This window comes from Nicotiana tabacum, chromosome 18, assembly GCF_000715075.1.
Source record: "Nicotiana tabacum cultivar K326 chromosome 18, ASM71507v2, whole genome shotgun sequence".
Lineage (NCBI taxonomy): Eukaryota > Viridiplantae > Streptophyta > Magnoliopsida > Solanales > Solanaceae > Nicotiana > Nicotiana tabacum.
In genome coordinates, this window is record NC_134097.1 from 105,506,825 (window position 1) to 105,534,080 (window position 27,256).

Consider the following 27,256-nt stretch of genomic DNA (forward strand, 5'->3'; position numbering starts at 1 on the left):
TCATGATATTAATCGAAAGTGTAATGATCTTATGACATTCCGAGAGATCTTATTGACTTACTTCTCATGCATTGCATTCATTTATACATGTACATTGACTCATGACCAGATGGTGTTACGCGTATATTATATGTATATGGGGTACACTATAAGAAATTTAATTTTTAACGACCATTCTTAACGAAGGGACATAAAACCGGTCGTTATAAGTGTATTTATAGCAACCAAATTTTTTCCGGTCCTTAAAACTAATTTTTAGCTCAATATTAACGAAAGGATAATATTGGGCCGTTAAAATATAACACATCCGGTCGTTAATAATTATTAATTAATGAAAAATTGGCTAACTTTTTCCACTTTTTTTCCCAATCCGCCAAATCACCCCCCCCCCCCCCCCCAAAAGGTAAAAAGCCGTAAGAGTTCGACTTAAACTTTCCAACAGTTGGTAAAACGCTGTTTTGAACGAAAAATTAGCAGAGAATTGTGCTATTATGACCAATTCAAATAATCAGAGTTGGTAAAATTCAGCGAATTAGCGAAAGAAGCTGCTCGGCACCTCCATTGACAACAGCTGCTCATCTTTGAGGTTCTTCTTATCACGGTAAGGTTCAAAATTTTACCCTCTTCTATGTGAATTGAGTAATAATTTCGCTAGAAAAGGCATCTGTTGAGCGATATCCTGTCTGCTGGTTAATTAATTGCTTATTTCAATCTGATATATTATTGATTTTCAATCTTGGCCTCTCATCCCTTTTATATACGATGTCCTGCTTGAATGGAAATTTTTTGTGAAACTTGATTCTTGTTTTAAACTATACAAATTTGATCTGTTACACCCCATATTAGGGGTGAATTGTATAAAGGGGAAAAAATCACCGTAATACCCAAAACAAATAATTAAATAACCAAGGAGAAAAGAACTACATGAAGATTCAAAGTAGTAGTACTGTAATTAAATTATAAGCATGTGAAACAATTTAAAAGTTACCTACACCAAAATATAAAATTAAGACCTCATGTGGACTGGTCCTTTTCTTAAATTTTCTCACCATTTAAAACTGAATTATTAGAATAGAGGTATGGGGGTTCAGATGTCACAATCATATCCTATATCAACACCATTTGCTAGTCTAATCTAATTTTAAAATAAATGTATTAATTTTGCTGTGATATAGTGTTACAACCCCATATTTCGTACGTGAAAGTACGTCATAAATTAGTTAATGGAAGTTCGGGAATGGAATTATTTTAAGATTATAAGCATTATGCTATTTCAAATAAGTGATAAGTAAATTCGTGAAGGTGAGAGAAGAAACAAGTTAAAGAAAATAAATTTTCGTCCAAGTTTGGCATATTGGGATAAAATACGGGCCGAGCGATAAAATCCAATATTTACGGACTAGTACCATATAAGGTACCATATGACCATGATAGTAGGATGTACAGAGTGTATAAAAAATAAGTAGAATTTTAAGTAATTTGAGACAATTCTTAATTATGCGGGTAATTGGTTAATTACCGAGTAACAGGACATTACCCAATTACCTAATAAGTAAATAAAGATTACATTCCCCATTCCCACGTAGCAGTAAGCCACACCCTAAAAAAATGACTAAGAGTCATTTCTTATTAGGTGACAACCTAATATATATTAATTAGCTGATGGACTTCCAGATAGTTGCCTTGCATGTACCAAGTTAAAACCACAAAAATTATTGGAGAGCTGCTGGAACATAACAAGAATGAGAATGGTGTTGTGATTCAAATTTTGAAAAGCAATACAATACTATTATGCAGAGAATGGCCAATTAAAAGTACTTGCACCAAATTCATGGGCGAAGCCACCTTTAGGAAAGGGTGGTCTTCGCTGAAAAATTACGAAAAATTATACTGTGTATATAAGTAAAATATTAATTTTAGATATATAAAATATTTATTGAACATCCTTTGTTGGAATTTTTTTTGTACTTCTTTCAAGTTTGAATACCCTTGGAAACATTTCTGGCTTTGCATCATAATCCTGATTTCCGTGGAAAACTGGCGTTGAAGGTTGCTTGTTTAAAGAATCAAATTCTTCAAGCAACTTACTCTTAAGAAGCACTAGCCTCTCTTTCTCCGATAGATTGCTGAAAGGATTTCCATAGGCTCCCTCAGGACCAAGGGGTTGACTACTTGACAACTGTGATCTGATGAATGATGGCATTGAAATCTTGGGGAAAACTTGGTCAGCTGGCGCTAAGAAATCATTTTCTATGATTTTGAATACAAACAACATTTCATTCTCAACCACTACAACGTGATTTCTTCAACCAACGAGATTTCTTAGCACAGTAGTAATGTAAAATTTTACGGCTCTAAAGGTTTACGGTGCAACCTTTTCCCAAGAACATCATATGAATTTTTCCATACTCCAGGTATGTTAAGGCTAAGCTCTTCCTTCATTTTGGCATGATCACGTCATTACACAAGTTTGATAACGAGGCATAAAGAAAAATTCATATCTCGGAATTTACGTATATTTTACTAGTCTCGCAAATTACAATATTCTCTTTATCGAGACTTCATAGTTATGATATTCGCCTTATCGGGACTTCATATTCAATTGAGTATTTCCTTCTTCCAATCAAGAGAGCAGAGAATTTATATATACAATATTAAAGTATTTTCATTATCATCGAGCTATAATCGATGGGCAGACCCCTATTGGGCAACCTCTGATCAGATAGTAAGTTATATACCGAGCCTACTGTGGCCGAGCGCCAGTTGGTCGAGATACAGAGCCTAGTATGGCCGAGCACCTATGAGTGAGCCTACTACGGCAGAGCAGTTATATATACCGAGCCCTATAAGGCCGGACAACTATTTTACTTACTATATTGAGAGAGGTGAGTCAGTATCAGCAGGTAAGCATATCTTCAAATTATCTTTGACTCCCAGTTACTTTCAGTTATTATATTATCAGTTCAGTTTTAAGTATATTGCCTTACATACTCGGTGCATTATTTCGTACTGACGTCCCTTTTCTGGGGGCGCTGCATTTCATGCTTGCAGGTTTAGATAGATAGACGGGTAGACCTCCTCAATAAGTGTTGCCCGAGTTCAGCTTGATTGGTAAGCTCCATGCCTTTCGGAGTTTCCGAGTCTAGAGCTTTATGTACATCTCGTGTATAAATGTATATATGTTATAAGTAGGTCGAGGAGCTGGTCCGATCACAGTATATCCATCAGTAGAGGCTTGTAGACATATCGTGTGAGTTAGTGCAGTATGTTGGGCTTGTAGGCCTTGTATGTATATTTGGTTGGTTTGCAAACTGCAATAATTAAGACGGCCTTGTTGCCCTAGCTTTATATTGATATTTAGTCAACATTTATGGTTGTCTTGCAATGTGGCCCATAGCCAAAGTATGACATCATATGTCCAGAGTCCCTTAATCGCAAGTTGGTACGCAAGGATAGGTGAGGCACCGGGTGTCGGTCTCGCCCCCAGGTTCGGGGCGTGACATGATCATCAGAGGAATGGGGTATGAGAATTGGCTAAAGTTATTTGGTAGTATGTCTCTGTTTTCAATCTCAATTGTAGTGCAAAAGATCAGTATGAAAGAATGAGCAAGGGTATGTTAGATATGTTGCACTTACTGGAGAGGTGGCTTGTCCAGTTTTTGAACTGTATCACAAAGTGCTTGCTGCACATTCTTTCCCTCCTCATTCATCACATGATCATGCTCATTGAGCAATGCTTCAAACGAGATAGAAAACTCGATATTCTTTGATGTTATGACCTGGTCTTTCAGACATGGAGATTTCCTATTTTTAGGTGATCGATGCGTCACTGCTTGCTGCTAATTAGCAGGTGATCGAGCAACAACTGTCCAGTCCTCTCCAGCTATATTCTTTACTGTTCCATCTCCCATACCTATTTTCTTTGGCCCATCTTAGAATTAGAGCTATTCCTCAAGCCAACTGTTGCTATTTGCTGCTGCCCGGGCTTAAACCTTTCTTGCATTAAATCCTTCACGTTCCTGCCCCTCATCTTGTGTAACAGTGGCTAAAAAACCTACTGGTTTTTCAACTACATCAACAATTGCAGCAGTAGATTTAGGAGCCCCAATAGTAAGTCGATCACCAGTGCATTCAATGCAACATTAGCCTCCAACTTTGAACCTATAGTAGCTGCTTCAATTCGACTTTTTCGACTGCCACTGCTACATGATTCTTAGTATTGTTTCCTCGATCATGCCCTGTAACGGCTACACTACTCAAAGCATCTACATCTTCAAGACCTTGCCCTTCATTGTGCGCAGCAGTAGGTTTAATAACTGCTGTTTTCTCAACCATCTCAAGTGCAGCAGTATTAGCTTGATTTGCCCAGATTTCACTGAAGCCTTGTACTCCTGCTTAGCAGATTCTTGCGTCCCACTTTCCTGCATAAGAGGCAGTTTTACACCAGCAGTGGCATGATCAGCTATAGGTACGAGAAAACCATATAGATATTAAAGAGCACCAATATTTGTTTAACTTTTTGGTAGTATTAAAATGATATATCTTCTATCAATGAGCACTCAACATTCTGTTCTGAAATCTGATTCTGAACAGAACAGAATGAACCAATTACCTTGAAGTGCATCATAAATGAAAGTACAAGAGGGGGGGGGGGTGAATTGTAGCCTTTTTAAATTTCTAGTCGACTACTCTTTAGCTCTAATCGACTTATGCGGAGACAACCTGCATAGAACTGTTAGTTCTTTCGATTTAAACAAGTGTTAATCACAATAAACAGTAAAGGAACAGAATATAATATGAGAGCGATAAAGTAAATGACACCACGAATTTTATACCGGTTCGGAACCAATGTTGTATCCTAATCCAGTCCTCTTGGGTTGCAAGACTGTTGTCTTTTAGAGTTCTTTGTAAATCGAATTGAGTACAGCCTTTGTGATTTTCAGCGATCACCACCAACGCTGACAGGGTTGGTTTTCACTCGCTCACCAACAACGGCTCTTTGGTTTTTACTCGCTCACCAAAGAAACGAACAACGACACAACCTCTAGGACACTGCCTCTCCAATATTTTTCTGTCTCTCTTCTTTCTTTTGTGTACACAGTAAATCTACTAAAGTAAATTACAATGCTTGTTAAAAGTAGAATAAAGAACTTGTAGTTGAATAGACAATTTGTATAGAAGGCTGCGTGAATCTTCTTCTCGGTTGCTCTTCAACTTATATTGTTGCCTCCAATATGACAGTTGCTGATTTTTCTCATTAAATGCATATAATATAATGGTCAATGTGATATATGATGGCTTTCCTTCTTAAGGAAATCTTCTTTGTGCTTCTTTAACACATTCTTCCTAATCTTGATTCTTTCCCACAAATAAATATTCTTTCCTTGTGTAGTAAATCCCAGGCAATCTTTTTATTCCATCCAAATTGCTTCTTCTTTTCTTCATAATTGTAAATTTCCTTTCAGAGCTTTGCTCCTCTTCCTTTATGGTCAATCTTGGCTCGATGCTTGCCTCTTGACTTATGGAAATAAAATCTCGCTTTGTCTCCTTTTTTTCTTTCAAGATTGATTTGCAGCTTCCCTTCTTTACATAGATCTTGAAAATATAATTTATTTCCATATCAAAATCTTGTAGTGACTTGGCAAATCTTTTCAATAGTCTTGGCTTGATATAGTAGTAAAACCCATCACTTCTCTTTCAAACTCGTAGTATATATATCCAAAATTGAATAGGATATCTTCCTTCAAGAATATATAATATTTTTCCATTAATACTTGTGAACTCTTCTTCCCGCTGTGTAAGTATGAGCTCTTATGGAGACAACCCAAGAGAATTTCAAGATCCTCTTCCTTTTGACTTTGGATCTTGAATATTATTTTCAATATGAAGATCTCAATATATCTTTGAACTCCTATTATATTGGAGATATTCCTTTCATGATCTTGGGAAATAATCTCCTTCCATAATATAGATTGCATTACATCCATAATATATTTTCTTTCCATAGAAAATATATTCTTCTTATATTGAAAATATTCCTTTCATGATCTTGTAGCATCTTTTTCAAATAGTATTTTCCTTGCACAAAATAATAGATCTTCTCCAGGATTTTAGCAACCTTCTTTTCAAGATATTTATGAACTTTCCTTCCATAATTTCCGTAGAGTCTTCTTCTGATATTGTAGTAAACTATTCAATATTTGAAATATGACTTTCAAATATTATTCATTCCATGACGCTTGGATATAAATCTCTGAAAATAATCTTTCTTGATAAAATCATCATATGATATTCTCTTTCTCATATTTATTTGGATCTTTACCAGCATCTTCTTTCTCGAATAAACATGTGCAAGAATAAGGCTACCACAAGTAAATGTTCTTTGATTAATAATTATGTTGGTTTGTTATCATCAAAATTAATGCGTGAAACCTTGAAGCTAACAATCTCCCCCCTTTTTGATGATGACAAACTATTGAGTATAAAATAAGAAAATTTTATCAAAGACTTAATTAAAGGCAGTAATGGGATAAGCGAGATAAACGGGTTACTTCCCTGAAGTAATCTTTTCGAAATGCATGTAGTACATTGATTGTGAACTCCCTCTCACTCTATGCATTCCTTAGTTATGCTCCCCCTGTCTCCATGCATTCTACCTGAATTTTCGATCTTTTCAAACTTTTGTACACATTATTTTCTCCCCCTTTTGTCATCATCAAAAGGGTGGGATGAACCTATCAATTCGATAAGTGCACAATCCATTAATTCATCCAGTAAAACCAAATGTTTGATTTCGTTGGACAAATTTTGAGTAACCAAATCATTGCAACTTCTTTAGAGGAAATATCTACAAGATGATGGTCAATGTCCTCCAGGCACAAATTTTGAGTAACCAAATCATTGCAACTTCTTTCGTAAATGAGAGGAAATATCTGCAATATGATGGCCAATGTCCTCCAGGCAGATTTCCAAAATACTTTCTGCCACAAGCAATCTAGTGACACATGTTTTGCCTTGTGTGCTCTAGTTTGTCTTTTTCATGAGAATTAAAAAATCTCCATGTCATTTTTTCTATTTCAATCCACTTTGTTTCCTGCAAGATTTGCATCTGAAAAGATCCTAATAGATCAAAGCAATTAGTTCTTGCATATAATAATCCATAATTTAGAATCAACCAAGGATCTTTTGCGGCACTATGAAGAGATATTATGGGATCAGGTATACCTAAATATTTATCATAAAAATTCAATCGAGAGCCGATCATACCTTGGTACTTTATTCGATCGTTGGACTTACTAATTTTCTCCTTGCTTCGCATTATGGAATGTGAAGATAAAGGTAAATTCTCCATTATACTCATTTCCAATCCGATCATCTTCCAGAAGCTTAAAAAATTGCTTGATATGCGTTTGGTTAGTATAAAAAAATATGCTCTTGTAAATATTTTGGAAAGAATAATTGTCACATGATAAGCATGAATTTATTTCAAATGGTAACTAGTCTTAGTCACACGAATGTGATTAAAAAAACTTTCAATTCCATAGAGAGGCTAGAGAATAATGTTATGTAGTTTTCAAACCATTTAAAAAATATTTCAACATCCATACAAACTTTGAAATATGCATATGAAAAATAATATTCTAACAAAACTCTCAAGGAAGAAACATTCCATCTTGTTGTGAAACCTTGAGCTACAAGTTTACACATAATTTTCACATTCTTACTAATCTTATCCGGCTTTAGATATCCATGATTGCAACTCATTTGCTTGGTACTGGATTTCCATACTGTTGATTCTTTCAGCTTCGCTCAATAAATCTTGTATTACTAGGATCCATCATTCATCGTTTAATGCTTCTTCATGACTGTCTAGTTCAACTAGTATAGATGTGTCACTAGCAATTTATTTTATGCTATCCACTATAATTCTCCATCCTTATTCACAATATGCTTAGAAAAATATTAGTATAAGGAAAACGCACATGATGAGATTTCTCTACAACTAATGAATAAGAAATATGTCAAGAGCTTACTTAGACAGTTGCAACCAATGAAAATAAGATAACCAAAAATTGATTTTTCTTCCTTCCCATAGCTCAGACAAAAATTCATTCAAGATAAGATATTAAAGCACATATAAGCCAATGATGACAATTTATGCAAAAATGATGCTTTCTTTCCAAGTCTGCTTTCAACTGAGGAGTCAAACTAAAGATGTAAAAGATCGTGCTTGTTGCAAGAAAATGTCAAATAGATACTATTAAGACACACATCGATGATCACTGCAAATGCATTAATTTCTTAAAAAAATGACCTATGCAAAAGTAAGGATAATCATCAATAGAAATATATATATATATATATATATATATATATATATATATATATATATATATATATGTGCCTCCCAAAATTTTGAGTCTTAGGAACAGTCGAGTATCTCTATATGCACAAGTTACCGAGGCATCAAGGTTAAACAATTTTCTCAGATTTGAATGAAATTTCACTACTCTTCCTTTTTCTCGTCCTGGGTATCAAGCCCAAGTCTTCTCGATCTTCACCATTTTCAGATTCTTCAAGAGTTGACGTGGATTCAATTTCCTTAACTTTGTTGGCGTCCCCGTGGATATTTTCCAATCTGTCCCATATATCTTTAGCAGTCTCACAGGTGGATATTCTCTTATATTCTTCTTCACTAATCGCACAATAGAGCATATTGATTGCTTTAGCATTTGTTTGTATAATATCCAACTGTTATTCTGTGTAGTCAAATATGGATGCCCTTTTTACAAGCTTCTTTCCATCATTGTTGTTCGGAATACATCTGGGTCCATTCTGAATAATTAGCCAGGCTTGATAATCTATTGATTGAATATAAACTTTCATTCTTTTCTTCCAATGGCTATAATATTGACTATTTAAGTACAATGGCCTTCTTGTTGAGTATCCCTATTGAAGTATGGTCCCAACGATTTGATGACCTACCATGGATATTTTCTCACTTGCTGTTAAGCAAAAAAATAAAGATGTGAGACTTGCTCTGGTACCAATTGAAAGTACAAGACGGAGGAGGGGGTGAATTGTAGCCTTTTTAAATTTCTAGTCGACTACTCTTCAGGTTTAGTTAACTTATGCGGAGACAGCCTGCACAGAATGTTAGTTCTTTCGATTTAAACAAGTGTTAATCACAATAAACAGTAAAGGAATAGAATATAATACGAGAGCGATAAAGTAAGTGACACCAGGAATTTTATACTGGTTCGGAACCAATGTGGTATCTTAATCCAGTCCTCTTGGGTTGCAAGAGTGTTATCTTTTAGAGCTTTTTGTAAAATGAATTGAGTACAGCCTTTGTGATTTTCAGCGATCACCACCAACGCTGACAGGGTTGGTTTTCACTCGCTCACCAACGACTCTTTAGTTTTCACTCGCTCACAAAAAAAAAAAGAACAACGACACAACCTCTAAGACACACTGCCTCTCCAATATTTTTCTGTCCCTCTTCTCTCTTTTGTGTACACAGTAAATCTACTAAAGTGAATTACAATGCTTGTTAGGAGTAGAATAAAGAACTTGTAGTTGGATAGACAATTTGTATAGAAGACTGTGTGAATAATCTTCTCGGTTGCTCTTCAACTTATATTGTTGCCTCCAATATGACAGTTGCTGATTTTTCTCATTAAATGCAGAATATAATGGTCAATGTGATATATGATGGCTTTCTTTCTTAAGGAAATCTTCTTTGTGCTCCTTTAACAGATTCTTCCTAATCTTGATTCTTTCCCACAAATAAATATTATTTCCTTGTGTAGTAAATCCCAGGCAATCTTTTTATTCCATCCAAATTGCTTCTTCTTTTCTTCATAATTGTAAATTTCCTTTCAGAGCTTTGCTCCTCTTCCTTTATGGTCAATTTTGGCTCGATGCTTGCCTCTTGACTTATGGAAATAAAATCTCGCTTTGTCTCCTTTTTTTCTTTCAAGATTGATTTGCAGCTTCCCTTCTTTACATAGATCTTGAAAATATAATTTATTTCCATATCAAAATCTTGTAGGTGACTTGACAAATCTTTTCAATAGTCTTGGCTTGATATAGTAGTAAAACCCATCATTTCTCTTTCAAACTCGTAGTATATATATCCAAAATTGAATAGGATATCTTCCTTCAAGAATATATAATATTTTTCCATTAATACTTGTGAACTCTTCTTCCGGCTGTGTAAGTATGAGCTCTTATGGAGACAACCCAAGAGAATTTCAAGATCCTCTTCCTTTTGACTTTGGATCTTGAATATTATCTTCAATATGAAGATCTCAATATATCTTTGAACTCCTATTATATTGGAGATATTCCTTTCATGATCTTGGGAAATAATCTCCTTCCGTAATATAGATTGCATTACATCCATAATATATTTTCTTTCCATAGAAAATATATTCTTCTTATATTGAAAATATTCCTTTCATGATCTTGTAGTATCTTTTTCAAATAGTATTTTCCTTGCACAAAATAATAGATTTTCTCCAGGATTTTAGCAACATTCCTTTCAAGATATTTAAGAACTTTCCTTCCATAATTTCCATAGAGTCTTCTTCTGATATTATAGTAAACTATTCAATATTTGAAATATGAATTTCAAATATTATTCATTCCATGACGCTTGGATATAAATCTCTGAAAATAATCTTCCTTGATAAAATCATCATATGATATTCTATTTCTCATATTTGTTTGGATCTTTACCAGCATCTTCTTTCTCGAATAACCCTGTGCAAGAATAAAACTACCACAAGTAAATGTTCTTTGATTAATAATTATGTTGGTTTGTTATCATCAAAATTAATGCGTGAAACCTTGAAGCTAACAATAAAGTTCAATCTTGATTTGGGAAGCATCAGTTCTGAAATCTGATTCTGAGACTTCAACATTCTGTTGTTCTGCAGCTTTGTTTAGTGAAATGGTCCTTTGTGCAAATGACCAATCCCCAACTCTTGAAATCTTCTTAAGGTTTAATCTTGGTCTATTATTATTAGTGGCTGAAAAATTTCTTCTTTGAGTTCTAAGCATTTCAATTGAGGTTGGTAATGGAGGAGACAGGTGTGAAACTGTGATTTGAGGCTTTACTACAAGTTTTGTGGCAATAGGACTAATAAGATTGAGTTCAATTAATGGGGTATAAGGTTCTGTTTTTTTTATTTAGGCCTCTTGAGAAGAAGACGAAGCAAAGACAGAATTAATCCACGTGTCAAGTTTATTTTTACACTAATACAATATTATTATATTAAAAGTATTCTTAACATGAACATCAGTTCCATATCCAAGGGGTAACATCAGAAATTTGGTCAAAAAAGTTGTATTAAGACGGATATAGAGTAACATCAGAAGCACACATTAGTCTTATCCAGTTCTAGTTACCATGCATACAGGAAAAGAAATGCTTACTACAACTGAGTTCAACCGTCTCTTCTTTCCTTTGTTCTCTGCCTTTGCACCGATGCCTCATAACATGATCACACGCGCAAAAGCTTTTACTTCGTCCTTTCTCATTCTGATGTATATAGCCTCCACAAGAGAATTTATTTATCTCCTTCTAATTTATACAGCTACTGTTTTAGAACATATATCAAACGGTTCACACTTAACACTAGTCTTACTAATATCCCCATATATGGCTCATAGATTGTTCACAGTAGCCTTACTATTCACAGAGGTTCAGATTTCTTTACCTCTACCTTATACATCTAATGTTCTATGACATATCAGCATTACCTTTCTTTTTAGTTTTCAATTTAGTCAATGACAAGTAGCAAATTGCTCAGTTGAGATACTTATTGACCTCCGCGATTACAATATACTTCTCTTTCTAGTCTAGAGAATGTAAACCACACTCAAAAAGTGCTTAAGGATGGAGAACATAAACTGCTTTACACTACTATAAACCTAATATACAATAAATATCTTCTAACAGGTCTTAAGGATGAGATTACTTCATCCTTAATCAAATATTTCTGGTTCAAATTTTGAGTATGGAGAAACTTTTGATAATGAGTGCTTCCTTTCTTAATGGACCATATATGATGCGAATCTAATAGTCAAAGTGGATTTCGAATACCAAAATGTTACTTTCTCTTTGCGTCAATATGAACACTCAATCATAGAGATATATACATACAAATCATGTCTGGTGAAAGAAGGTACTTGCCCAAAATCAATATGTTCACAGTATTTTTTCTACTTTGGATAACTGAAAAAAAAATATATTTATTAAATGGATTAGTTCTTTACATAGTTAGACACGTTAACACATACTTATAGCCGGCATATGAAGTAGAAGTCTATAGACCACATTTGGATGGTGGAGTTTATGCTTATTTTTTCCTCCGATATAAAAAATATTTATATATAAATCTAGTTTGGGAAAGAACAAATGTAGATTTGAAGAACATTAAGCTTGCTAAAACTTTTATTTGAGAAAAGAGCATTTGGCTCGACTGAAATGAAATAACATAAAGCTTTGAACTCTTTGTGTGAAATTTGACATTAAGGAGGAGGAACATGGTTTGGAGAAACTTGGATTTGTATGTTTCTAATATCAATTCAGCTAATTCAGTTAGTGATATTGAACTTTATCCGAAAGATTTGGTCTATTTGGTTTGACATTTCAGTATTAGTGACTCAGTCTTAGTTGTGCAAATAGATTACACTAATGTCATATTCATTATCTGTTGCTTTCACTCAATATGTACTTAATTGAGATACTCACTCTGAATTTTTCAGTTTCTCTACCTGATTTTTTAGTTGTTCACTTAAAATTCTTTCACATTCTTTTCCTTGATTGGTTGTTTTGTTTCCTGAAATAACACTAATTTCTTAATCAACAATCACACTATAAGAGCATCAATACAGAGTAATTTTTTTTTTAGTTTCCCTGATTTGTAGATTATTTATAAAATCCTTACAAAAAAATATTCTCAATTTTCAAAAGTACTAAAAATTTAACATATTTATTCATCCTTTATTGTAAAAATTAAGGCTGTTACAAGGGATATAGGCTAGTGAAATGGTGGAAGTGAGAAATTATTCTAACATATTATAAAAATAATCTTCGAAAGTAGATGGGCTAATATTCCTTAGTAAAGGTGACTAATATGTTTTTGTTCGCTTATGTTCATTTCTTGTTCATTGCCATACTAATATTTTTTGGTTGACTATATATGTATATCAATTTCGTGTATACACCAGATTATGCACCTGATAAGCAATGGATGGAACTTATTCATGATCGACTTGATAACGCTTACATACTTGGGGTGGAGAACTTTTTGGATTATGCTTTTAAAAGATTGGAAGAAACACGCGAAATACGTTGTCCATGCATCAAATGTTGTAATGCAATTTCAGGAACACGTGAGTTGGTTAGGTCACATTTAATAGTACACAGAATGGTCCAAAAATTATACCTTTTGGTATCACCATAGGGAGAGATTAGGTGAGTCTTCTTCAGATTATGAATTTGTAGGTGATAAGATCAATGAAGAGGGTGATGGTGAGGATGAAATACATGAAATTTTAAGGGATTTATATCCCACTTTTGAAGGAGACAATATGAACAATGATGGTGATGGGCAATTTGAGGAGGAACCAAATATTGAAGCAAAAAGATTCTATAGGATATTAAAAGATTTTAAGCAACCATTGTACCAAGATTCAAAAGTTTCTAAACTTTCTACTTTGGTAAAGTTGCTTCATATCAAAAGTATTGGTAATTGGAGTAACGCATCATTTACAATATTGTTGAAGCTCTTGAAGGAAGACTTATTGCCAGATGGATTAAACTTGCTAGATTCATATTACAAAGCAAAGAAGGTAATTCGTCACCTAGGGCTTTCTTACAAGAAGATTGAGATGCATGTAAGAATGATTGTATGTTATACTGGAATGATGATAAGTCTCTTGAGTTTTGCAAAGTTTGTGGTGCATCTAGATGGAAGGAGGATAAACGTAGCGGGGAAACCAAATTTTAAAGTGGGAAAAATATACCATACAAGATTTTACGTTATTTTCCTCTAAAGCCAAGACTTCAAAGATTATTTATGTCCTCGAAAATATCTACTCTGATGAGATGGCACCATGACAAAAGAGTTGATGATGGAATAATAAGGCATCCAGCTGTTTCAATAGCGTAGAAAACGTTTGATGAACTTCATCAATCTTTTGCATCCGAGCCTCGTAATGTTCGACTTGGACTTGCTAGCGATGGTTTTCAACCATTTGGAAATTCCAAAACTCCATGTAGCATTTGGCCTGTGGTACTTATTCCTTATAATTTACCACCTTGGCTATGAATAAAGAAAGAAAATTTTATTTTGTCGATGATTATTCCTGGTCCTGAGAGTCTTGGAGATGCTATTGATGTCTATCTCTAGCCTTTGATAGAGGAATTAAAGAAATTGTGGGAATTTGGAGTGGAGACCTTTGTTGCGTCAACTAAACAAAACTTTGTATTACATGTATATTTATTATGGACCATTAATGACTTTTCCACATATGCAAATTTGTCTGGATGGAGTATTGTGACGTCCCGACCAGTCGTCTTAAGAATTTACGCCCTAATCCCCTATTAACTGCTTTTCCTGAGTTTATTTCTGCTATTTTGATTTGCTGGGATGTTCGATTTTGAATTTTGGAGAGTTTTGTGACACTTAATCCCTAAATGAGAGCTTAAGTGTTGGAAAGTTGACCGTAGTCGGAACAGTGCGAAGACGGGCTCGAATTGGAAATTCGATGGTTCCGTTAGCTTCGTTGGGTGATTTCGAGCTTAGGGGCGTGTTCAGATTTTGTTTTGGAGGTCCGTATCTAATTTAGGCTTGAAATGACGAAAGTTGAATTTTTGAAGTTTCCGGTCCGATAGTGAGAATTTGATCCGAGGGTCGGAATGAAATTCTGGAAGTTGGAGTAGCTCCGTAGTGTTGAATGTGACGTGTTCTTCGCAAAATTTTAGGTTATTCGGACGAGGTTTGATAGAATTTTTGATCGAAAGCGTATTTTGAGAATTTTGGAGTTCGTAGGCTTAAATCCATGGTTAATTCGAGGTTTCGATGTTGTTTTAGGTGTTTTGAGGATTGGTACAAGTTTGGATAGTGGTTTGTGACTTGTTGGTGCCTTTGGAGTTCGTAGGCTTAAACCCATGGTTAATTCGAGGTTTCGATGTTGTTTTAGGTGTTTTGAGGATTGGTACAAGTTTGGATAGTGGTTTGTGACTTGTTGGTGCCTTTGGTTGAGGTCCCGGAGGCCTCAGGATGATTTTGGATGGTTGACGGAAAGATTTGGAATTTAAGTTGCAGCTTCAGCTGCTGGTTCTGTCATAACCGCACATGCGATTTGGGTACTGTGGCCGCAGAAGTGGAATTTGGCCATCTCTTCAGGAACCGCAGATGCGGGTAGTTCACCGCAGAAGCGGTACCACACCTGCGGGAGGGTAACCGCAGATGCGGAAAATGGCCTTTTAAGTGAAAGTCGCAGATGCGACCTAAGCTCGCATTGGGATAAGGTGTTTAGTACGGAAATCCCTGGGCAGAACATATAGATTCTTGCCTTCGCGAAATTTAGCCATTTTTCATCTCTTTCAAAACGGGAAGAAGCTTGGGGAGCACGTTTCAAGAGAGATTCTCAGAGGAGTTCATTGGGATAAGGTCTTTAGTCCCTAAACTCGTTATTGGAATGATTTTTATCAAATTAAACATGAAAAATTAAGGAAAATCAGTGGTAATTGGGGGTTTAGTGCTTGTATAATTGGAGACCTTTGAGTGATGATTTGAGGGACAAATTGAGGTCCGATTTTGGTACTTTTGATATGACTGAACTTGTGAGAATGCGAGGTTCTGAAAATATAAATTTTACCCAATTCCGAGGCGTGGGCCCGATGGGTGTTTTGATCATTTTACATAATTTTGCGTATCAGCTTGGAATTTAATTGTAGAATCAGTTACTTGAAGTGTTATTTACATTATGCAATTGAATTGTATAGATTTGGGCCATTTGGAGTCGAGTACTCATGGCAAGAGCGTGGTTTCGGGTTGATTTTGAGCCAGGTCGAGGTAAATGGCTTGTCTAACCTTGTGTGGGGGACCTTCCCCTTAGGATATGATATATTTGATAATTGAAATGCCTTGTACGTGAGGTGACGAGCGCGTACTTGAGCTAATTGTTGAAAATCCAATTTTTCCTTAAGTATTTCAATTGAGTTCTTTTTCCTGTTTTATTCTACTTGCGAATTTAGCCTATTGCTAGTTTAGAAAAGCATGTTTAGTTGACTATTTGCTTAAACTGCCTTAATTGCATTACGTGAAGCATGTTAGGCTAGAATTAACTGTTTACTTGGTACGAAATTTAGCTTAATTGGGTATTCTTGTATTGTTGCTGTGTTTTTGCTTTGAGACTACGGGACGGCATCCCGGGAGATCCCCTATACGTATTTATAATCTGAACTGAGGTGTAGGATACCAAAAGATCCTTGGCACGTATATTGAGGATACCAAGAGATCCTCGAGATACCGAGAGATACCTAGCATATATTGAGGATACCAAGAGATCCTTGGGATACCGAGAGATCCCTAGCATATATTGAGAATACCAAGAGATCCCTAGCATATATTGAGGATACCAAGAGATCTCGGGATATCAAGAGATCCCCGGCTATCATCCTTGTTATGAGTGGTACTTCATGGTGTTTGCCTTTATTTCGGTTTCCGTTATTGTACTCCTTGTTATCATGTGTAGATTCTTACTGTAGATTCTCAATTGTACTGTTTATCTTATCCTGTCATCTTATTATTTATTTAACCTTAGTAGGGCCCTGACCTTCCTCGTCACTACCCGACCGAGGTTAGGCTTGGCACTTACTGAGTACCGCCGTGGTATACTCATGCCCCTTATATGCATATTTTTCATGTGCAGATCCAGGTACCGCTACTCAGGCCTACCATCCTTGAGGGAGACGACTGTTTTAGAGACTTCGAGGTACATCTGCTGCATCAGCAAACCGAGGAGTCCCTTTCTATTCCTGCTTTTAGTATTTAGCCCTTCTATATTTTTCTATTCTTGCTAGACATTTCGGAGTTAGAGCTATATAGTGTTTTTCTTAACTTGTGATTTGTGGGTTTTCGGGTCTTGGATTTACGTATTGGTATTGAGAGTTAAACATGGTGTATGTCGAGCGGCACATTTAAATACTATTATTACTTTATTCATGTTTTAGATTGTTTTACTTTCGCAAATTTTGTTTTTTCTTCCGCAATTTAGGCTTACCTAGTCGTAGAGACTAGGTGCCGTCATGATGGTTCACGGAGGGTGAACTAGGGTCGTGACAAGTTGGTATCAAGTGCTCTAGGTTCATAGGAGTCATGAATCACAAGCTGGTTTATTAGAGTCTCATGGATCGGTACAGAGACGTCTGTACTTATGTACGAGAGGCTATGTAACTGTTAGGAAAATTCACTTCATTTGATTCCCTTGTCGTGCGATATTTTTGACATCACAATTCTAAACTTCTTTCTTCTATTCTCTCACAGATGGTGAGGACACGTGCTACCCGAGATGATCAGGAACCCGCGCCCCCTACTACAGCCGTTAGAGGCCGGGGCCGGGGTAGAGGCCGAGGACGCGCACGTGGTGCAGCCAGAGCACCTACGTGAGCTGCCGCCGAGGTACCACCAGCATTTCCAATCGGAGTCCAGGCACTTGACACGCCTACTGCTACCACTACTCTAGCTCTCCAGGAGACTTTGGCACAGTTCATGAGCATGTACACCACTCTGGCTCAAGCAGGGTTGCTTCCCCTTGCTGCAACCATATCTCAGGCCGGGGGAGGAGCACAGACTCCCGCCGCCCGCACTCCTGAGCATCGAGTGCATGTTGAGCAGGCCCCTAAGATTTTTCTTGTACCGCCTGTAGTGCCAGTTCAGCCCGAGGACAGGGCAGCAGCTTCCGAGGAGAAGCAGCTGAGGTTTGAGAGGTTCAAGAGGTACAAGCCTCCTGTATTCAGCGGACTAACATCGGAGGATGCTCTGTGATTTCTATATAAGAGTTACCGCATTCTCCATACCATAGGTATATCAGGATCGAACGAGGTTTCCTTCACTACTTTCCAGCTTCGAGGAGCCGCCTATGAGTGGTGGCGCACCTATGAGTTAGACAGTCCGGATGAGGCTGCTTTACTGACTTGGACTCAGTTTTCAGATCTGTTCCTAAGAGAGTATGTTCCTCAGAGCCTCAGGGACGTATGACGCTCAGAGCTTGAGCATTTGCACTAGGGTGCTACGACTGTCTCAGAGTATGCTGTCCGTTACACCAATTTGGCTAGGCATGCACCAGCCTTGGTTTCTGCTATTCGCGAGAGGGTTCGCTGGTTTATTGAGGGCCTTATTCCCAGCATCAGGTCTAGCATGACTCGTGAGTTGGAGATGGATATTTCTTATCAACAGGTGGTGAGCATTGCTAGGAGGATTGGAGGTATGCATGCTAGGGAGAGAGAGGAGAGGGAGGCCAAGAGGTCTCGAGAGTCGGGCCATTTCTCTAGTGCCCGTGCCCCAGCAACAGGTCGTCATAGTAGGGGTTATATGAATCGCCCTGTTCATTAAGCTCTTCCAGCAGCCAGTGGTATCCCAGCTCCTCCTAGGCCTCATGAGCGTTATTATGCACCATCGGTATCTAGCGCGCCTCCTGCACGGGGTGCTTTCAGAGGTCAGTCCAGCTGACCTGGTCCGAGCCAGTCACAGCCACCACGTCCTTCGAGAGCTTGTTTTGAGTGTGATGACACACGCCACATGGTGAGGGATTGCCCTACACTTGGGAGGAGTGCACCTCCACAGACTTCTCAGCCACAATGTGCCCCACAGAGTTCTCAGACTATGATTACAGCTCCAGTTGCTACCTCACCTGCTCAGCCAGCTAGAGGTGGAGGTCGGGGAGGTAGAGGTTTCCCTAGAGGGGGAGGCCAGGACAGATACTATGCCCTTCCTGCCCGTATCGAGGTTGTTGCCTCCGATTTTGTCATCACAGGTATTATATTAGTTTGCCACAGAGATGCATCGGTTCTATTCGATCTAGGCTCTACTTGCTCTTATGTGTCTTCTTATTTTGCTCCGCATTTGGGTGTACCTCGGGATTCTTTGAGTTCCCCTGTTTATGTTTCTACTCATGTGGGAGATTCTCTTGTTGTGGACCGCGTTTATCGGTCGTGATTGGTTGCTCTTAGTGTTTTCGAGACCAGAGCCAATTTATTGTTACTCAGTATGGTTGACTTCGATATTACCTTGGGCATGGACTGGTTGTCGCCCCATTATGATATTCTTGATTGTCATGCCAAAATCGTGATGCTGGCTATGCTAGGAGTACCGCGTGTTGAGTGGAGGGGTACTTTAGATCACACTCCCAGTAGAGTTATTTCTTTTCTTAAAGCTCAGCGTATGGTGAGAAGGGGTGTGACACGTATTTAGCTTATGTAAGAGATGCTAGTATTGATACCCCTTCAGATGATTCAGTCCTAGTAGTACGGGATTTTCCCGATGTGTTTCCAGCTAACCTTCTAGGCATGCCGCTTGATAGAGATATTGATTTTGACATTGATCTATTGTCGGACACTCAACCCATTTCTATTCCTTCATATTGTATGGCTCCTCCTGAGCTGAAGGAGTTAAAGGATCAGTTACAAGAATTGCTTGATAAGGGTTTTATTCAGCCCAGTATATCACCTTGGGGTGCTCCTGCCTTGTTTGGGAAGAAAAATGATGGTTCTATGCATATGTGTATTGATTATCGCTAGTTGAACAAAGTGACAGTTAAGAACTGTTATCCTTTGCCTCGTATTGATGATCTGTTTGACCAACTTCAGGGCGCACATGTGTTTTCTAAGATTTATTTGCGCTCAGGTTACCATCAGTTGAAGATTTGGGAGCCAGATATCCCGAAGATTGCTTTCAGGGCTCAGTATGGTCATTACGAGTTCCTTGTTACGTCATTTGGGTTGAACAATGCCCCAACAGCCTTTATACATTTGATGCACAATGTATTCCGGCCGTATCTTGACTCATTCGTCTTTGTCTTTATTGATGATATTCTGGTGTATTCCTGAAGTCGGGAAGATTATGAGCAACACCTGAGGACCGTGCTTCAGACTCTAAGAGAGAAGAAGTTATATGCTAAGTTCTTGAAATGTGAGTTTTGGTTGGATTCAACGACATTCTGAGGCCACGTGGTATCGAGTGAGGATATTTAGGTGGATCCGAAGAAGATATTGTTCGTGCAGAGTTGGCCCAAACCATCCTCAGCTACCGAGATCCGTAGTTTCCTTGGTTTGGCGGGCTACTACCGTCATTTTGTGGAGGGATTTTCATCGATTGCAGCCCCTATGACTAGGTTGGCCCAGAAGGGTGCTCCGCTCCAATGGACGGAGGAGTGTGAGGCGAGCTTTCAGAAGCTCAAGGCAGCTTTGACCACAACCCCAATTTTGATACTGCCTACAAGTTCGGGGTCTTATACAATCTATTGTGATGCCTCGAGGGTTGGCCTCAGAGCAGTGTTAATGCAGGACGGTGGGGTGATTGCCTACACATCCAGATAGTTGAAGAGACATGAAAAGAACTACCCTGTTCACAACCTTGAGTTAGCTGCCATTGTTCACGCCCTGAAGATTTGGCGCCATTATTTTTACGGGGTTCCCTGTGAGATTTATACTGACCATCGGAGCTTGTAGCACCTGTTCAAGCAAAAAGGTCTAAATTTGCGCCAGAGGAGGTGGTTAGAGTTGCTAAAGGACTATCATATCACTATTCTGTATCACCCGGGCAAGGCAAATGTGGTGGTCGATGCTTTGAGTCGCTGGGCGGAGAGTTTGGGGAGTTTGGCTTATTTACCAGCATCGGAGAGACCTATGGCGATGGATGTTCAGGCCTTAGCCAGCCAATTTGTGAGATTGGATCTTGTAGAGCCCAGTCGGGTTCTAGTTTGCGTGGTTTCTCGGTCTTCCTTATTTGATCATATCAGGGAGCGACAATATGATGGCCCTCATTTATTTGTCCTCAAAGACAAGGTTCAACACGGTGATGCTAGAGATGTGACTATTGATGATGATGGGGTATTGAGGATGCATGGTCGGATTTGTGTACCCAATGTTGATGGGCTTCGAGAGTTGATTCTAGAGGAGGCCCATAGCTCGTGGTATTCCATTCATCCGAGTGCCACGAAGATATATCAGGATTTGAGGCAACACTATTGGTGGAGGCGGGTGAAGAAAGATATAGTTGGATTTGTAGCTCGGTGCCTCAATTGTCAGCAGGTGAAGTATGAGCACCAGAGACCGGGTGAGTTGCTTCAGCAGATAGAGATTCCGGAGTGGAAGTGGGAACGGATCACCATGGACTTTGTAGTTGGGCTCCCACGGACTTTGAGAAAGTTTGATGTTATTTGGGTGATTGTGGATTGGCTGACCAAGTCCGCTCATTTCATTCCTGTGTGTACTACTTATTCCTCGGACCGAGCAGGATATGCGCAGCCGTTACACTCATCTTTTCACTACTTCAAGTATGTCTTTATGCTCGTTCGAGGACGAACGAATGTTTAAGTGTAGGAGGATGTGACGACCCGGCCAGTTGTCTTAAGAATTTATGGCCCGATCCACTATTAACTGCTTTCCTCGAGTTTATTTCAGCTATTTGATTTGCCGGGATGTTCGGTTTTGAATTTCGGAGAGTTTTGGGACACTTGGTCCCTAAATGAGAGCTTACGTGTTGGAAAGTTGACCGTAGTCAGATCAGTGTGAAGATGGCCTTAGAATGGAAATCTGATGGTCCCGTTAGCTTCGTTGGGTGATTTTGGGCTTAGGGGCGTGTTCGGATTTTGTTTTGGAGGTCCGTAGCTAATTTAGGCTTGAAATGCCGAAAGTTGAACTTTTGAAGTTTCCGGCCCGATAGTGAGAATTTGATCCGAGGGTCGGAATGAAATTCCGGAAGTTGGAGTAGCTCCGTGGTGTTGAATGTGACGTGTGTGCAAAATTTCAGGTTATTCGGATGAGGTTTGATAGACTTTTTGATCGAAAGAATATTTTGAGAATTTTGGAGTTTTTATGCTTAAATCCATGGTTAATTCGAGGTTTCGATGTTGTTTTAGGTGTTTTGAGAATTAGTACACGTTTGGATAGTGGTTCGTGACTTATTCGTGCCTTTGATTGAGGTCCCTGAGGCCTCAGAATGATTTCGGATGGTTGACGGAAAGATTTTGGAATTTAAGTTGCAGCTTCAGCTGTTGCTTCTGTCATAACCGCACCTGCGGTTTAGGTTCTGCAGGTGCTGCGCCGTAGAAGTGGAATTTGGCCATCTCTTCAGGAATCGCAGATGTGGGTAGTTCACCGCAGAAGCGGTACCGCACATGAGGGAGGGTAATCGTAGATGCGAAAAATGGCTCTTTAAGTGAAAGTCGCAGATGCGACTTAGGCTCCGCAGAAGCGGGACCGCAGATACGGTCCCAGGGCCGCAAATGCGGAAATCGCTGTGCAGAACATATAAATTCTTGCTTTCGCGAAATTTAGCCATTTTTCATCTCTTTCAAAACGGGAAGATGCTTGGGGAGCACTTTTCAAGAGAGATTCTCAGAGAAGTTCATTGGGGTAAGGTCTTTGGTCCCTAGACTCGTATTGGAATGATTTTTATCAATTTAAACATGAAAAATTAAGGAAAATCAGTGGTAATTGGGGGTTTAGGGCTTGTATAATTGGAGACCTTTGAGTGATGATTTGAGGGACAAATTGAGGTCCGATTTTGGTACTTTTGATATGACTGAACTCGTGAGAGTGCGAGGTTTCTGGAAATACAAATTTTACCCGATTCCGAGATGTGGGCCAGAGGGGCATTTTGGTCATTTTACATAATTTTGCGTATCAGCTTAAAATTTAATTATAGAATCAATTACTTGAAGTGTTATTTACATTATGCAATTGAATTGAATAGATTTAGGCCATTTGGAGTCGAGTACTCATGACAAGAGCGTGATTTCGGGTTGATTTTGAGCCGGGTCGAGGTAAATGGCTTGTCTAACCTTGTGTGGGGGACCTTCCCCTTAGGATATGATATATTTGATAATTGAAATGCCTTGTACATGAGGTGACGAACGCGTACTTGAGCTAATTGTTGAAAATCTAGTTTTTCCTTAAGTATTACAATTGAGTTCTTTTTCCTGTTTTATTCTACTTGTGAATTTAGCCTGTTGCTAGTTTAGAAAAGCATGTTTAGTTGACTTAATTGCCTATTTTCTTAAACTGCCTTAATTACATTACGTGAAGTATGTTAGGCTAGAATTAACTGTTTACTTAGTACAGAATTTGGCTTAATTGGGTATTCTTGTGTTGCTGCTGTGTGTTTTTACTTTGGGACAACATCCCGGGAGATCCCCTGTACGTATTTATGATCTGAACGGAGGTGCGGGATACCAAGAGATCCCTGACATGTATATTGAGGATACCAAGAGATCCCTAGCATATATTGAGGATACCAAGAGATCCTCGGGATACCGTGATATCCCTAGCATATATTGAGGATACCAGGAGATTCTTGAGATACCAAGAGATCCCTAGTATATATTGAGGATACCAAGATATCCTCGGGATACAAAGAGATCCCTAGCATATATTGAGGATACAAAGAGATCCTCAGGATACCAAGGGATCCCCGGCTATCATCCTTGTTATGAGTGGTACTTCTTGGTATTTGCCTTTATTTCGGTTTCCGTTATTGTACTCCTTGTTATCCTGTGTAGATTCTTACTGTAGATTCTCAATTGTACTATTTATCTTATACTGTCATCTTATTATTTATTTAACCTCAGTAGGGCCCTGACCTTCCTCGTCACTACCCGACCGAGGTTAGGCTTGACACTTACTGAGTACCGCTGTAGTGTACTAATGCCCCTTCTACGCATGTTTTTCATGTGCAGATCCAGATACTGCTACTCAGGCCTACCATCCTTGAGGGAGCCGACTGTTTTAGAGACTTCGAGGTATATCTACCGCGTTCGCAGACCGAGGAGTCCTTTTCTATTCCTGCTTTTAGTATTTAGCCCTTCTGTATTTTCTGTTCTTACTAGACATTCCAGAGTTAGTGCTATGTAGTATTTTTCTTAGCTTGTGATTCATGGGTTTCCGGGTCTTGGATTTACGTATTGATATTGAGCGTTAAACATGGTGTATGCCGAGCGGCACATTTAAACACTATTATTACTTTATTCCTGCTTTAAATTGTTTTACTTCTGTAAATTTTGGTTTTTCTTCCGCAATTTAGGCTTACCTAGTCGTAGAGATTAGGTGTCGTCACGATGGTTTACGGAGGGCGAACCGGGGTCATGATAAGTACAAAGGGAAAACTAGCGTGCCCATACTGCAATAAAGAAACTCACTCAATTAGGTTATAAAATTGTAAAAAATAGTGCTATATGGGTCATAGACACTTTCTTCCTCTTAATCACAAATGGAGAAATGATAAAGCATCATTTGATGGCACTAAGGAGCAAAGATTACCACCAAAACAGTTATCTGGTGATGATATACTTGATCAAGTGGCTTATTTAGATAGGTTACAACTAACAAAAGATCCAAAGAAGAGGATTAAAATATCACATGAGAGTAGGGGTGATAATTGGAATAAGAAGAGTATTTCCTTTGATCTCGCATATTGGAAAACACTTTTTTACGACATAACTTAGATGTAATGCACATTGAGAAAACTATATGTGATAATATTTTGGGGACAATCTTAAATATCAAAGGAAAAACCGAAGACACCATAAACACTCCGTTGGATTTGCAAGCAATGAACATTAGGAAAGAATTGCATCCAATAAAAATTGGGGATACATATGACTTACCAATGGCATGTTACACATTATCTCCTGAAGAGAAGCACATGTTTTTCAGTTTCTTGAAGAACTTAAAGGTCCCAGATGGATTTTCATCAAATATTTCCCAATGTGTCAACCTTAAAGATCACAAAATTTTAGGTTTAAAAAGTCATGATTGCCATGTTCTTCTACAACATTTACTCCCACTTGCTCTACGGGGCTTGCTATGCAAATCTGTATGTGAATAGCTTATTGAGTTGTCTTTGTTTTTCAATGTATTTGGATCGAAATGTTTAAGTGTGGATGAATTAGAGCATATAGATGCCCAAATCCCAATAACTGAGTGCAAGCTAGAAAAAATCTTCCCTCCTACATTTTATGATATCATGGAGCACTTGCTAATTCATTTAGCTCATGAAGCTAAGATTGCTGGACCTTCACAATATCGATGGATGTATCCAATGAAGCAATATATTTACTTTATGAAACCATTTATTCGTAATAGGGCTTGCGCAGAAGGTTCTATTGCAGAGGGATATTTAGCAACTGAATGTATGACCTTATGTTTATGATATATACATACAATGGAAACAAAGTTTAATCTCCTTGAACGAAATTATGAGGGTGGTATTATAGAGTCAGATGGAGGTTTAACAATTTTTTGTAATCCCTGAGAGCTTTTGTGACGACCCGGCCGACCGTTTTAAGAATTTACGCCCCGATCCCCTATTAGTTGCCTTCCCCGTATTTGTTTCTGCTATTGTGAGTTGTTGGGAGAGTTTATTTGGAGTTTCGGAGAGTTTTGGGACACTTAGTCCCTAAATGGGAGTTTAAGTTTTGAAAATTTGACCGTAGTCGGAGCAGCATGAAGATGGCCTCAGAATGGAATTCCGATGGTTCTGTTAGCTCCGTTGGTTGATTTTGGGTTTAGGGACGTGTTTGGATAGTGTTTTGGAAGTCCGTAGCTAATTTAGGCTTGAAGTGTCGAAAATTGAATTTTTGAAGTTTCCGGTTCGATAGTGAGATTTTGATCCGAGGGTCGGAATGGAATTTCGGAAAATAAGGTAGCTCTGTAGTGTTGAATGCTAATTGGTTGATTTGATATTGTTTGAGGTGTTGTGGAGATTTGTATAAGTTTGGACAGTGGTATATAACTTGTCTGTGTTTTTAGTTGAGGTCCGGGGGCCACGGGATGATTTTGGGTGGTTAACAGGAAGTTTGGAGTTGAGAGTTTGCAGCTGAAGTTTCAAATATGCTGTCATAACCGCAACCGCGGCTTGGGGACTGCAGGTGCGAGACTGTAGAAGCGGTTTGAGGCAAAAGGCAATTGACCGCAGATGCGGTCAGGGCACCATAGAAGCGACACCGCATCTGCGGTAAAGTAGTCGCAGGTGCGGAGGTTCCCCTTTAATGAAATGTCGCAAAAGCGACAGAGTCTTTGTAGAAGCGAGACCGCAGTTGCGGTTTCACTGGTCAAAAAAGGGGCAGAATCGAGGGTTTAGTTCAAAACATGGAAAAATCAAATTGGAGATTAGGAGAGGGCGATTTTGGGAGAAATTTGAAGAGGGAATCATTGGGTAACAATTCCTTAACCCTTTCTAGTTGTATTCGATTAATCTATTGTTAGTTTTGTTATTTAATTTCGGATTGGAGGTGAAAATTTGGGAAAAATTGGAAGAAAGTTCTTAGACCTAGAATTTGAATTTTGATTGGGAATTTGACCTTAGATTTGGATAATTTTGATATAAATCAACTCGTGAGAGTATGAGGATTCTGAAAATGTAAATTTTACCCGATTCCGAGACGTGGGCCCGAGGGAAATTTTGGTCATTTTAACTAATTTTGTGTTTTAGCCTAGAATTTTTTTTTATAGAATCAGTTACTTGAAGTGTTATTTACATTATGTAATTGAATTGAATAGATTTGTGCCATTTGGAGTCAAGTACTCGTGGCAAGAACGTAGTTTCGGGTTGATTTTGAGCCGGTTTGAGTTAAGTGGCTTGCCTAACCTTGTGTGAGGAACCTTCCCTTTAGGATTTGGTATTATTGATAATTGAAATGCCTTGTATGTGAGGTGACGAGTGCGTACTTGTGCTAATTGTTGAAAATCTGGTTTTTTATTATGTAATTACATTATGTTTCTTTTTCATGTTTATACTACTTGCAATCTAAGCCTGTTGTTAGCCTAGGAAAGCATGTCTAATTGACTTAATTACCTTACTTGCTCAAACTAATTTATTTGCATTACTTGCAGCATGCTAGGTTAGAAATACCTATTTACCTTAGTATGGAACTTGAATTGAACTGTGCATTCTTCTTGTTGTCGATATGTGTTTACTTTGGGACTACGGGACGATATCCTGGGAGATTCCCC

General features: G+C 38.2%; 1 long non-coding RNA gene across 1 annotated transcript; it reads left to right on the plus strand.

Annotated features, from left to right (window-relative positions):
- Positions 1-415: 415 nt before the first annotated feature.
- LOC142172955 (uncharacterized) lies at positions 416-24,277 on the plus strand. Its single transcript, XR_012702224.1, has 3 exons — positions 416-601; positions 16,957-17,019; positions 23,983-24,277. It is a non-coding gene; the product is annotated as an uncharacterized LOC142172955 (long non-coding RNA).
- The last annotated feature ends 2,979 nt before the right edge of the window (positions 24,278-27,256 follow it).